Source organism: Borostomias antarcticus, assembly GCF_949987555.1.
Source record: "Borostomias antarcticus genome assembly, chromosome: 27".
In the NCBI taxonomy this organism is placed as follows: domain Eukaryota; kingdom Metazoa; phylum Chordata; class Actinopteri; order Stomiiformes; family Stomiidae; genus Borostomias; species Borostomias antarcticus.
The window spans coordinates 4840618-4852986 of record NC_140260.1 but is presented as its reverse complement, the minus strand read 5'-3'; positions in this window follow the sequence as shown (position 1 = coordinate 4852986).

The window sequence follows — 12369 nt, the reverse complement described above, 5'->3', positions numbered from 1 at the left end:
TATTTGACAAAAACCGTATCATGTTAACTTATCAAAACCACTAGAGGGCGCCTCGCCACGTTACATCTCCCATTGCTTTTATGATGTCATAGTAGACGTTGCTGACGCAGACACTTAAACAGTCAGTGATCCATTCCACCTCATCAGAGTAGCTAGTGACTTCTGGATCTGACACACTGACTTAGAGAAAACAAGTAAGTCCATAATGGGGATAAACTTTAGAGTAAGAATTTTCTACAATTATTCTGTATTCATTCTTTGACAAAAACACCCCCAATTGAAGACAGAATAGAGTACATATTGCTCTCTGAGCTTTGTTTAACCAAGTTGTCATATAAATGATGTGTTGATACTGGTTGATTAGAGGACTAGCAGTGATGGCAACTCACAGGCTCAAAAGGCTATAACTTTTGAATCGAAAGTCGTAGAGCCTCGCAGATGGGCTCATTCGATTCCTCATCAAATTCTACAGTTAGCAGTCCCCTATGCAGGTAAATTTGCTGTACGAGCTTCGGTTTCCGAGATATTTGACAAAAAACAAACAGATATGAAAAATGATGTGGCTCAAACGGCTATTACTTTTGAATTGAAAGTCGTAGAGCCACGCAGATGGGCTCATTCGATTCCTCATCAAATTCTACAGTTAGCAGTCCCCTATGCAGGTAAATTTGCTGTACGAGCTTCGGTTTCCGAGATATTTGACAAAAAACAAACAGATATGAAAAATGATGTGGCTCAAACGGCTATAACTTTTGAATTGAAAGTCGTAGAGCCACGCAGATGGGCTCATTCGATTCCTCATCAAATTCTACAGTTAGCAGTCCCCTATGCAGATAAATTTGCTGTACGAGCTTCCGTTTCCGAGATATTTGACAAAAACCGTACAGATATGAAAAATGATGTGTCAAATGTCCTTGAAATCGGACAAAAACCGTACAGATATGAAAATGATGTGGTTCAAACGGCTATAACTTTTGAATCGAAAGTCGTAGAGCCTCGCAGATGGGCTCATTCGATTCCTCATCAAATTCTACAGTTAGCAGTCCCCTATGCAGATAAATTTGCTGTACGAGCTTCCGTTTCCGAGATATTTGACAAAAAACGTACAGATATGAAAAATGATGTGTCAAATGTCCTTGAAATCGGACAAAAACCGTACAGATATGAAAATGATGTGGTTCAAACGGCTATAACTTTTGAATCGAAAGTCGTAGAGCCTCGCAGATGGGCTCATTCGATTCCTCATCAAATTCTACAGTTAGCAGTCCCCTATGCAGATAAATTTGCTGTACGAGCTTCCGTTTCCGAGATATTTGACAAAAACCGTATCATGTTAACTTATCAAAACCACTAGAGGGCGCCTCGCCACGTTACATCTCCCATTGCTTTTATGATGTCATAGTAGACGTTGCTGACGCAGACACTTAAACAGTCAGTGATCCATTCCACCTCATCAGAGTAGCTAGTGACTTCTGGATCTGACACACTGACTTAGAGAAAACAAGTAAGTCCATAATGGGGATAAACTTTAGAGTAAGAATTTTCTACAATTATTCTGTATTCATTCTTTGACAAAAACACCCCCAATTGAAGACAGAATAGAGTACATATTGCTCTCTGAGCTTTGTTTAACCAAGTTGTCATATAAATGATGTGTTGATACTGGTTGATTAGAGGACTAGCAGTGATGGCAACTCACAGGCTCAAAAGGCTATAACTTTTGAATCGAAAGTCGTAGAGCCTCGCAGATGGGCTCATTCGATTCCTCATCAAATTCTACAGTTAGCAGTCCCCTATGCAGGTAAATTTGCTGTACGAGCTTCGGTTTCCGAGATATTTGACAAAAAACAAACAGATATGAAAAAATGATGTGGCTCAAAAGGCTATAACTTTTGAATCGAAAGTCGTAGAGCCTCGCAGATGGGCTCATTCGATTCCTCATCAAATTCTACAGTTAGCAGTCCCCTATGCAGGTAAATTTGCTGTACGAGCTTCCGTTTCCGAGATATTTGACAAAAACCGTACAGACATGAAAAATGATGTGTCAAATGTCCTTGAAATCGGACAAAAACCGTACAGATATGAAAATGATGTGGTTCAAACGGCTATAACTTTTGAATCGAAAGTCGTAGAGCCTCGCAGATGGGCTCATTCGATTCCTCATCAAATTCTACAGTTAGCAGTCCCCTATGCAGATAAATTTGCTGTACGAGCTTCCGTTTCCGAGATATTTGACAAAAACCGTATCATGTTAACTTATCAAAACCACTAGAGGGCGCCTCGCCACGTTACATCTCCCATTGCTTTTATGATGTCATAGTAGACGTTGGTGACGCAGACACTTAAACAGTCAGTGATCCATTCCACCTCATCAGAGTAGCTAGTGACTTCTGGATCTGACACACTGACTTAGAGAAAACAAGTAAGTCCATAATGGGGATAAACTTTAGAGTAAGAATTTTCTACAATTATTCTGTATTCATTCTTTGACAAAAACACCCCCAATTGAAGACAGAATAGAGTACATATTGCTCTCTGAGCTTTGTTTAACCAAGTTGTCATATAAATGATGTGTTGATACTGGTTGATTAGAGGACTAGCAGTGATGGCAACTCACAGGCTCAAAAGGCTATAACTTTTGAATCGAAAGTCGTAGAGCCTCGCAGATGGGCTCATTCGATTCCTCATCAAATTCTACAGTTAGCAGTCCCATATGCATATACATTTGCTGTACGAGCTTCCGTTTCCGAGATATTTGACAAAAACCGTACAGATATGAAAAATGATGTGTCAAATGTCCTTGAAATCGGACAAAAACCGTACAGATATGAAAATGATGTGGTTCAAACGGCTATAACTTTTGAATCGAAAGTCGTAGAGCCTCGCAGATGGGCTCATTCGATTCCTCATCAAATTCTACAGTTAGCAGTCCCCTATGCAGATAAATTTGCTGTACGAGCTTCCGTTTCCGAGATATTTGACAAAAACCGTATCATGTTAACTTATCAAAACCACTAGAGGGCGCCTCGCCACGTTACATCTCCCATTGCTTTTATGATGTCATAGTAGACGTTGCTGACGCAGACACTTAAACAGTCAGTGATCCATTCCACCTCATCAGAGTAGCTAGTGACTTCTGGATCTGACACACTGACTTAGAGAAAAGAAGTAAGTCCATAATGGGGATAAACTTTAGAGTAAGAATTTTCTACAATTATTCTGTATTCATTCTTTGACAAAAACACCCCCAATTGAAGACAGAATAGAGTACATATTGCTCTCTGAGCTTTGTTTAACCAAGTTGTCATATAAATGATGTGTTGATACTGGTTGATTAGAGGACTAGCAGTGATGGCAACTCACAGGCTCAAAAGGCTATAACTTTTGAATCGAAAGTCGTAGAGCCTCGCAGATGGGCTCATTCGATTCCTCATCAAATTCTACAGTTAGCAGTCCCCTACGCAGATAAATTTGCTGTACGAGCTTCCGTTTCCGAGATATTTGACAAAAACCGTACAGATATGAAAAATTATGTGTCAAATGTCCTTGAAATCGGACAAAAACCGTACAGATATGAAAATGATGTGGTTCAAACGGCTATAACTTTTGAATCGAAAGTCGTAGAGCCTCGCAGATGGGCTCATTCGATTCCTCATCAAATTATACAGTTAGCAGTCCCCTATGCAGATAAATTTGCTGTACGAGCTTCCGTTTCCGAGATATTTGACAAAAACCGTACAGATATGAAAAATGAAGTGTCAAATGTCCTTGAAATCGGACAAAAACCGTACAGATATGAAAATGATGTGGTTCAAACGGCTATAACTTTTGAATCGAAAGTCGTAGAGCCTCGCAGATGGGCTCATTCGATTCCTCATCAAATTCTACAGTTAGCAGTCCCCTATGCAGATAAATTTGCTGTACGAGCTTCCGTTTCCGAGATATTTGACAAAAACCGTATCATGTTAACTTATCAAAACCACTAGAGGGCGCCTCGCCACGTTACATCTCCCATTGCTTTTATGATGTCATAGTAGACGTTGCTGACGCAGACACTTAAACAGTCAGTGATCCATTCCACCTCATCAGAGTAGCTAGTGACTTCTGGATCTGACACACTGACTTAGAGAAAACAAGTAAGTCCATAATGGGGATAAACTTTAGAGTAAGAATTTTCTACAATTATTCTGTATTCATTCTTTGACAAAAACACCCCCAATTGAAGACAGAATAGAGTACATATTGCTCTCTGAGCTTTGTTTAACCAAGTTGTCATATAAATGATGTGTTGATACTGGTTGATTAGAGGACTAGCAGTGATGGCAACTCACAGGCTCAAAAGGCTATAACTTTTGAATCGAAAGTCGTAGAGCCTCGCAGATGGGCTCATTCGATTCCTCATCAAATTCTACAGTTAGCAGTCCCCTGCGCAGGTAAATTTGCTGTACGAGCTTCGGTTTCCGAGATATTTGACAAAAACCAAACAGATAAGAAAAATGATGTGGCTCAAAAGGCTATAACTTTTGAATCGAAAGTCGTAGAGCCTCGCAGATGGGCTCATTCGATTCCTCATCAAATTCTACAGTTAGCAGTCCCCTATGCAGGTAAATTTGCTGTACGAGCTTCGGTTTCCGAGATATTTGACAAAAACCGTACAGATATGAAAAATGATGTGTCAAATGTCCTTGAAATCGGACAAAAACCGTACAGATATGAAAATGATGTGGTTCAAACGGCTATAACTTTTGAATCGAAAGTCGTAGAGCCTCGCAGATGGGCTCATTCGATTCCTCATCAAATTCTACAGTTAGCAGTCCCCTATGCAGATAAATTTGCTGTACGAGCTTCCGTTTCCGAGATATTTGACAAAAACCGTACAGATATGAAAAATGATGTGTCAAATGTCCTTGAAATCGGACAAAAACCGTACAGATATGAAAATGATGTGGTTCAAACGGCTATAACTTTTGAATCGAAAGTCGTAGAGCCACGCAGATGGGCTCATTCGATTCCTCATCAAATTCTACAGTTAGCAGTCCCCTATGCAGGTAAATTTGCTGTACGAGCTTCCGTTTCCGAGATATTTGACAAAAACCGTACAGATATGAAAAATGATGTGTCAAATGTCCTTGAAATCGGACAAAAACCGTACAGATATGAAAATGATGTGGTTCAAACGGCTATAACTTTTGAATCGAAAGTCGTAGAGCCTCGCAGATGGGCTCATTCGATTCCTCATCAAATTCTACAGTTAGCAGTCCCCTATGCAGATAAATTTGCTGTACGAGCTTCGGTTTCCGAGATATTTGACAAAAAACAAACAGATATGAAAAATGATGTGTCAAATGTCCTTGAAATCGGACAAAAAACGTACAGATATGAAAATGATGTGGTTCAAACGGCTATAACTTTTGAATCGAAAGTCGTAGAGCCTCGCAGATGGGCTCATTCGATTCCTCATCAAATTCTACAGTTAGCAGTCCCCTATGCAGATAAATTTGCTGTACGAGCTTCGGTTTCCGAGATATTTGACAAAAACCGTACAGATATGAAAAATGATGTGTCAAATGTCCTTGAAATCGGACAAAAACCGTACAGATATGAAAATGATGTGGTTCAAACGGCTATAACTTTTGAATCGAAAGTCGTAGAGCCTCGCAGATGGGCTCATTCGATTCCTCATCAAATTCTACAGTTAGCAGTCCCCTATGAAGGTAAATTTGCTGTACGAGCTTCGGTTTCCGAGATATTTGACAAAAACCAAACAGATATGAAAAATGATGTGTCAAATGTCCTTGAAATCGGACAAAAACCGTACAGATATGAAAATGATGTGGTTCAAACGGCTATAACTTTTGAATCGAAAGTCGTAGAGCCTCGCAGATGGGCTCATTCGATTCCTCATCAAATTCTACAGTTAGCAGTCCCCTATGCAGATAAATTTGCTGTACGAGCTTCCGTTTCCGAGATATTTGACAAAAACCGTATCATGTTAACTTATCAAAACCACTAGAGGGCGCCTCGCCACGTTACATCTCCCATTGCTTTTATGATGTCATAGTAGACGTTGCTGACGCAGACACTTAAACAGTCAGTGATCCATTCCACCTCATCAGAGTAGCTAGTGACTTCTGGATCTGACACACTGACTTAGAGAAAACAAGTAAGTCCATAATGGGGATAAACTTTAGAGTAAGAATTTTCTACAATTATTCTGTATTCATTCTTTGACAAAAACACCCCCAATTGAAGACAGAATAGAGTACATATTGCTCTCTGAGCTTTGTTTAACCAAGTTGTCATATAAATGATGTGTTGATACTGGTTGATTAGAGGACTAGCAGTGATGGCAACTCACAGGCTCAAAAGGCTATAACCTTTGAATCGAAAGTCGTAGAGCCTCGCAGATGGGCTCATTCGATTCCTCATCAAATTCTACAGTTAGCAGTCCCCTATGCAGATAAATTTGCTGTACGAGCTTCGGTTTCCGAGATATTTGACAAAAACCAAACAGATAAGAAAAATGATGTGGCTCAAAAGGCTATAACTTTTGAATCGAAAGTCGTAGAGCCACGCAGATGGGCTCATTCGATTCCTCATCAAATTCTACAGTTAGCAGTCCCCTATGCAGGTAAATTTGCTGTATGAGCTTCCGTTTCCGAGATATTTGACAAAAACCGTACAGATATGAAAAATGATGTGTCAAATGTCCTTGAAATCGGACAAAAACCGTACAGATATGAAAATGATGTGGTTCAAACGGCTATAACTTTTGAATCGAAAGTCGTAGAGCCTCGCAGATGGGCTCATTCGATTCCTCATCAAATTCTACAGTTAGCAGTCCCCTATGTAGATAAATTTGCTGTACGAGCTTCCGTTTCCGAGATATTTGACAAAAACCGTATCATGTTAACTTATCAAAACCACTAGAGGGCGCCTCGCCACGTTACATCTCCCATCGCTTTTATGATGTCATAGTAGACGTTGCTGACGCAGACACTTAAACAGTCAGTGATCCATTCCACCTCATCAGAGTAGCTAGTGACTTCTGGATCTGACACACTGACTTAGAGAAAACAAGTAAGTCCATAATGGGGATAAACTTTAGAGTAAGAATTTTCTACAATTATTCTGTATTCATTCTTTGACAAAAACACCCCCAATTGAAGACAGAATAGAGTACATATTGCTCTCTGAGCTTTGTTTAACCAAGTTGTCATATAAATGATGTGTTGATACCAGTGGCGATTTTAGCATGGCATTTCTGGAGGGGCAGTTTTATATTATGTCACCATCACAAGAACTAAAGGTAGCGAATTAGTCTACGGTAGGTAGATCAGAGCAGAGGCTACAACACACAAAGATAACGACACATTAACACACGCAGAGTAGGCTGATTAGAGAGCGCATGCCCGGTCCAGGGTTCTGAAAGTGACAAGTGTGCACCCATCAGACCTGGGCACTACGCATAACCTATTAGTACTCCACTTACTGTATATCACTCCCAAATAGTCTACTAGAGTGAAGGCGCACTGTCCACATTAGTCCCCCTCACACATCGTCTCAAAAATGCACCGAAAAATGCCTGGGTTCAGTGAGTTCGCTGACTCGTCGTGACCACGAAAAACCCATTTCACACTTCCCACAGAGTTTAATAAAAGTGATCAGCCTCCCCAGAACATACCGATTCTCCTCGGTCTGTTTGTTGTGCTCCGCGATGGAACGGCGAGACGCATCATCAGAGCTGTGCCTGGACGTTGAGCTGCCCCAGTAAACCCAGCTTCATGGCACAGTTCAGATGGGACGCAGAGCTTTCATGCTTCGCTGTTCTTTCTGACAGATGTTTAATGTCTTTGAATCCAGACGATGCCCAAACAGAGTTTCCACCAAAAAGAATACAAGGGAAACCGAACAGCGCACTTTTCGAGGTGCTAGCAGTTAGCCACTTCTTTTTCTCAAACCATTCCTGTTTGAAGGTACGGGTTACCTTATCTCCAGCCTGGAGCAGCACCAATTCTTCTGGTCGGTGTGGCCCTAAACGTTTTATTTCCAGTTTCTCTTCAAGTTTCAATGTACTAAACCGCACATTCAACAAATAATCTACACTATTCATTGTTGCACCTGAAAACACTTTTAATCCCTACAAAACTTTAGCTAGCAGCATTGGCTAACGTAGATCGACAACGACGGTGACCCAGTAGTTCAACTTTGATCAACGTTGTTTTATTATTCGCGGGCTAAACCTGTTGCCAGGTAGATTTCGTAGGGGCAGAGACTTTTCTGCCCCTCCACCCAATGAAATCTGCGTGATATTTTTTCACATTACTCCCGACCACGCTCACATTGTCGCTATAGCAACAGTAGGGGAGAACGCTTCGGTGCCCCTCTGCCGAGTCAGAGCAGTCTGTGACACACTCATACAAAGGGAATTACTGCAAAACAGCACTATACATAGTGTCAGTCAGGTTTATTATATTTATACATGCTATTTTCACCACTGAATCACTATTTTGTATTAATTATAAATTAGATTTTTCCGAAACACAGTTGTAGGCTAAGATGCATCTTGCACAACAGCGCCCCACCTGGTGGGGCACTGCCCCACCTGCCCCTAATGTAAAATCGCCACTGGTTGATACTGGTTGATTAGAGGACTAGCAGTGATGGCTCTGGGTAATATGAGTTCCTGGGTGAACCTCCTCTTCATCAGTGATCTGGTGAATAACCAGTTGCTTTATAGGACTTCAGTCAGACTGGGGCAGATAAATATAATAATAATAATAATAATACTTGATTCTTTTGGTTTCTGTTTGGTAAAGTGTTATCCAGCTAGGCCTACCGTGCTGTGTTGGAAAGTCCTGTATATCTAAATATAGGCCTAATGTGCTGCTAGGTATAGGTCTATTGTGCTGTATTGTAAAGTACTTGTATACAGTAGCTACAGTAGGTATATGACTACTGTTGTATGTTGTAAAGTGCTGTACAGCTAGGTATAGACCTACTGTCCTGTGTTGTAAAGAGCTGTATAGCTACAGTATGCTCGCTGTGATATGAAGTGGTATCAATCAATCAATCAATCAATCAATCAAAGCTGTATTTGTATAGCGCATTTCATACCCAGAGGCAACACAATGCGCTTTACAGAGAACAAGGGAGGTGGGGATACATCCCATCCCTACATATTCCAGAGGGAAGCAAAAAGTGAGCTGTACAAATTCTTCCCTGACCCCTCTCAACAAGGAAATCGAGCAAGCTCCTGGAGTATGTTTGTCTACCGGCTAAGAACATTTATAAAGCAATAAATTACATTAAATTACATTTTCAGAGTAAGAGAGGCTAAAAACATAATAGGAGAGACATGGCAAACACTGGTGTATGTCTGTGTGTGCGTGAATGTGCCTGGGCCCAGATAGAGGCAGGGGTTGGGGTAGAGAGGGGGTAGGAAAAGGATACGGACCCGGGTTAGGGTGAGGGGAAGGGGGACTGGGCCCAGGTCCAGGCCTAAGCCAGATGTGGACTGATGTGTGTACGTGTGTGTGTGTGTTAACTAAATACTACGACATCCACAGCTGACACGGGGGTATCTATCGGACTCAGGGTGGTGTGCGGGTGACAGTGGGGCATCCACTGGACCTGGTTAGAAGGTAGGAGGGAGAGAGAGAGGCACTAGGGGAGACAGAAAACGGTTAGAAGCATGCTGAGCCTTTGAAGCAACACAGATATCAGAACAGAACAAGCCTGTTTCAGGGCAACCAGCTTCTGTACACAACTTGATATACATAGAGTGCATAGCAGGATATACACCAATGTATACAGAGGATTCACAGGTAGGTTTGAGGCTGCCTTTCTGTGTCTCAAGGTCCTGGCTAGTGATTGTAGGCTAGGCCAAAAAGGTACGTCTTGAGATCTTGCTTGAAGACCTCTGTTGTTTCGACCCTTCTTAGGTACTCCGGCAGGGTGTTCCAGAGGTTGGGGGCATAGAAACTAAAAGCTGCCTCTCCGTGTTTCTTGGTCCTGGCTTTTGGGACTGTTACGAGTTCAGTACCTGAGGATCTGAGTGGTCTGTTGGGCATGTACCTGACAAGCATGTCTGAAATGTTTTCTGGTGCGTGACTGTGGAGAGATTTATAGACTAGTATTAGTATTTTAAAGTCTATTCTAGAGTTGACAGTTAACCAGTGTAGTGATTTTAAGGCTGGTGTGATGTGTGCCCTTCGTCTAGTCTTAGTGAGGACTCGTCAGTGGCGATTTTAGCATGGCATTTCTGGAGGGGCAGTTTTATATTATGTCACCATCACAAGAACTAAAGCCAATTAGACTACGGTAGGTACATCAGAGCAGAGGCTACAACACACAAAGATAATGACACATTAACACACGCAGAGTAGGCTAATTAGAGAGCGCATGCCCGGTCCAGGGTTCTGAAAGTGACAAGTGTGCACCCATCAGACCTGGACACTACGCATAACCTATTAGTACTCCACTTACTGTATATGTTACCCGCACGAGGCGATAGTACGGTGGTAACAATATTAGTGTGCCCGTGCTCTTCAATCCCACTGGAAAATATTAAAGAAAAGACAGAGGATGAAGAGACGGGACCAGCTTCTTTCTTCCCAAATCTGCTCTCGTATTTATTTACACAATTATTCAATACAAATCATCCCTATTCAAAAATGTCCCTAGTGCTAGTGGTTATTGTCCATCAATCTCAATACTAAATTCTCAACATTCATGCTGGTTCTAGGATCCACATTCCATGTAGTCTCAAACAAATAAACATTTAGATGAAAATAATACATTCACACATCGTCTTCACATACTCATACTTCAATACTCTTCACATACTCATACTTCAATACTCTTCACATGCTCAATAAACACAAATACAGTAGTCAAGGCCTACCTATTCTGATATCAATCAATAATACAGTACTTCTCTACTGTAGCTGAGTTACTCACTCAAAATATTCTAAATTGGCTTTTCCAAATTATCAGCACATAACACTGGGAGCTATCAATATAATACACTTTGAACTGTAGTCTCAAAATGAGACTTTCATCACTCAATAAACTCACACACTAATAGTACAAAAGATCGGTCAAGTGTAATCAGGAAAACCACTCTCACTTTCACCAGTTGTTGGGGTGCCGTTTTGTAGCTGGCTAGCTAGCAACGAAAATACAGGACGGCCACGAGGCACAATTCTCTTCAAAATAACACTTCACAACATTCACAACAACATATCACATCCCTCAAATGTATTCTACATTCATATAATAACCTTGGAAGTTGGTTTTAAGTGCTTGTCACGTTTTACTAACCTGGAAAATATTAAAGAAAAGACAGAGGATGAAGAGACGGGACCAGCTTCTTTCTTCCCAAATCTGCTCTAAAGGAAACGCGCGTGCGCCCTCTAGAGGAAACCGGGCACTAAACCATCTGACCTGCTAAACCTAACGTCATTGGCTCCCCTCTCCATACCTTATATCAACTAAATGTCTTACAGTTTATGTAGAATTAAATTATTAGTTTGAATAAAATAATATAAAAATATCAAAAGCGTATAGCTTTCTGAGAGTACTACACACTCCCCCACAAACTAAAGTGGCTCCTGACACTTGACACTAATAATTGAACATTAACTTGTTACCAACCTGGTAATGTAAACTGTGTATATTCTTTAGTGGTTCAGAAACAATGGATGGGGTATGTGGCAGGTGGGTATGAGTAGGGATTGACATATGGGGGTTGGAAGGGTTGGATGTAGTGATATGGGTTAGTCAGGTAAGTCCATGGGGTGTGCTGGGCTCCGACTGCATTCACCATAGGATTTAGATGGTAGGTAGGTTGACCAAGGGAGGGGTATGTGAACACGTGGCGAGGTTGCCTTTCTCTGGTAGACCGTCTCAGGGGGACCTGGTCATCAGAGGGGGATGGTTGGACCTCTTTCTCCTGGTGAGTTACCTGGGGTGTTTCTGGGGTGTCACCGTTCAGTTGAGATGAGTCTAGTTCTTGTCCAGAATCAATGTGATTTTCCTGGTCCTCATCTGTTCCATTTTCCATTTCCTCTCTTTCAGGTTCAACAGTGGTTTCCTCCCTCGTGTAGGTTCTATTCGGTTCAGGTCTGTTTGGTAACTGAGCTGGTCGGTTTGCACTCCTTTGATCTCTCACAGGTATCCGTAGCCAATATCCAGGCATCCCATCCTCTTCTTCAGAGTCACTGGTATCTGGCCTCTGTGTCTGTCCTGTGGTCTCAGTTGATGGGGACCTCCCAGTTCTCTCTTTGGGCTTAGGTTTGTTGGTGGTGGTGACTGTGTTTTCGGGTAGCTCAACAGGTAAGTCGTTCACTTGTAACAGCATGTTTC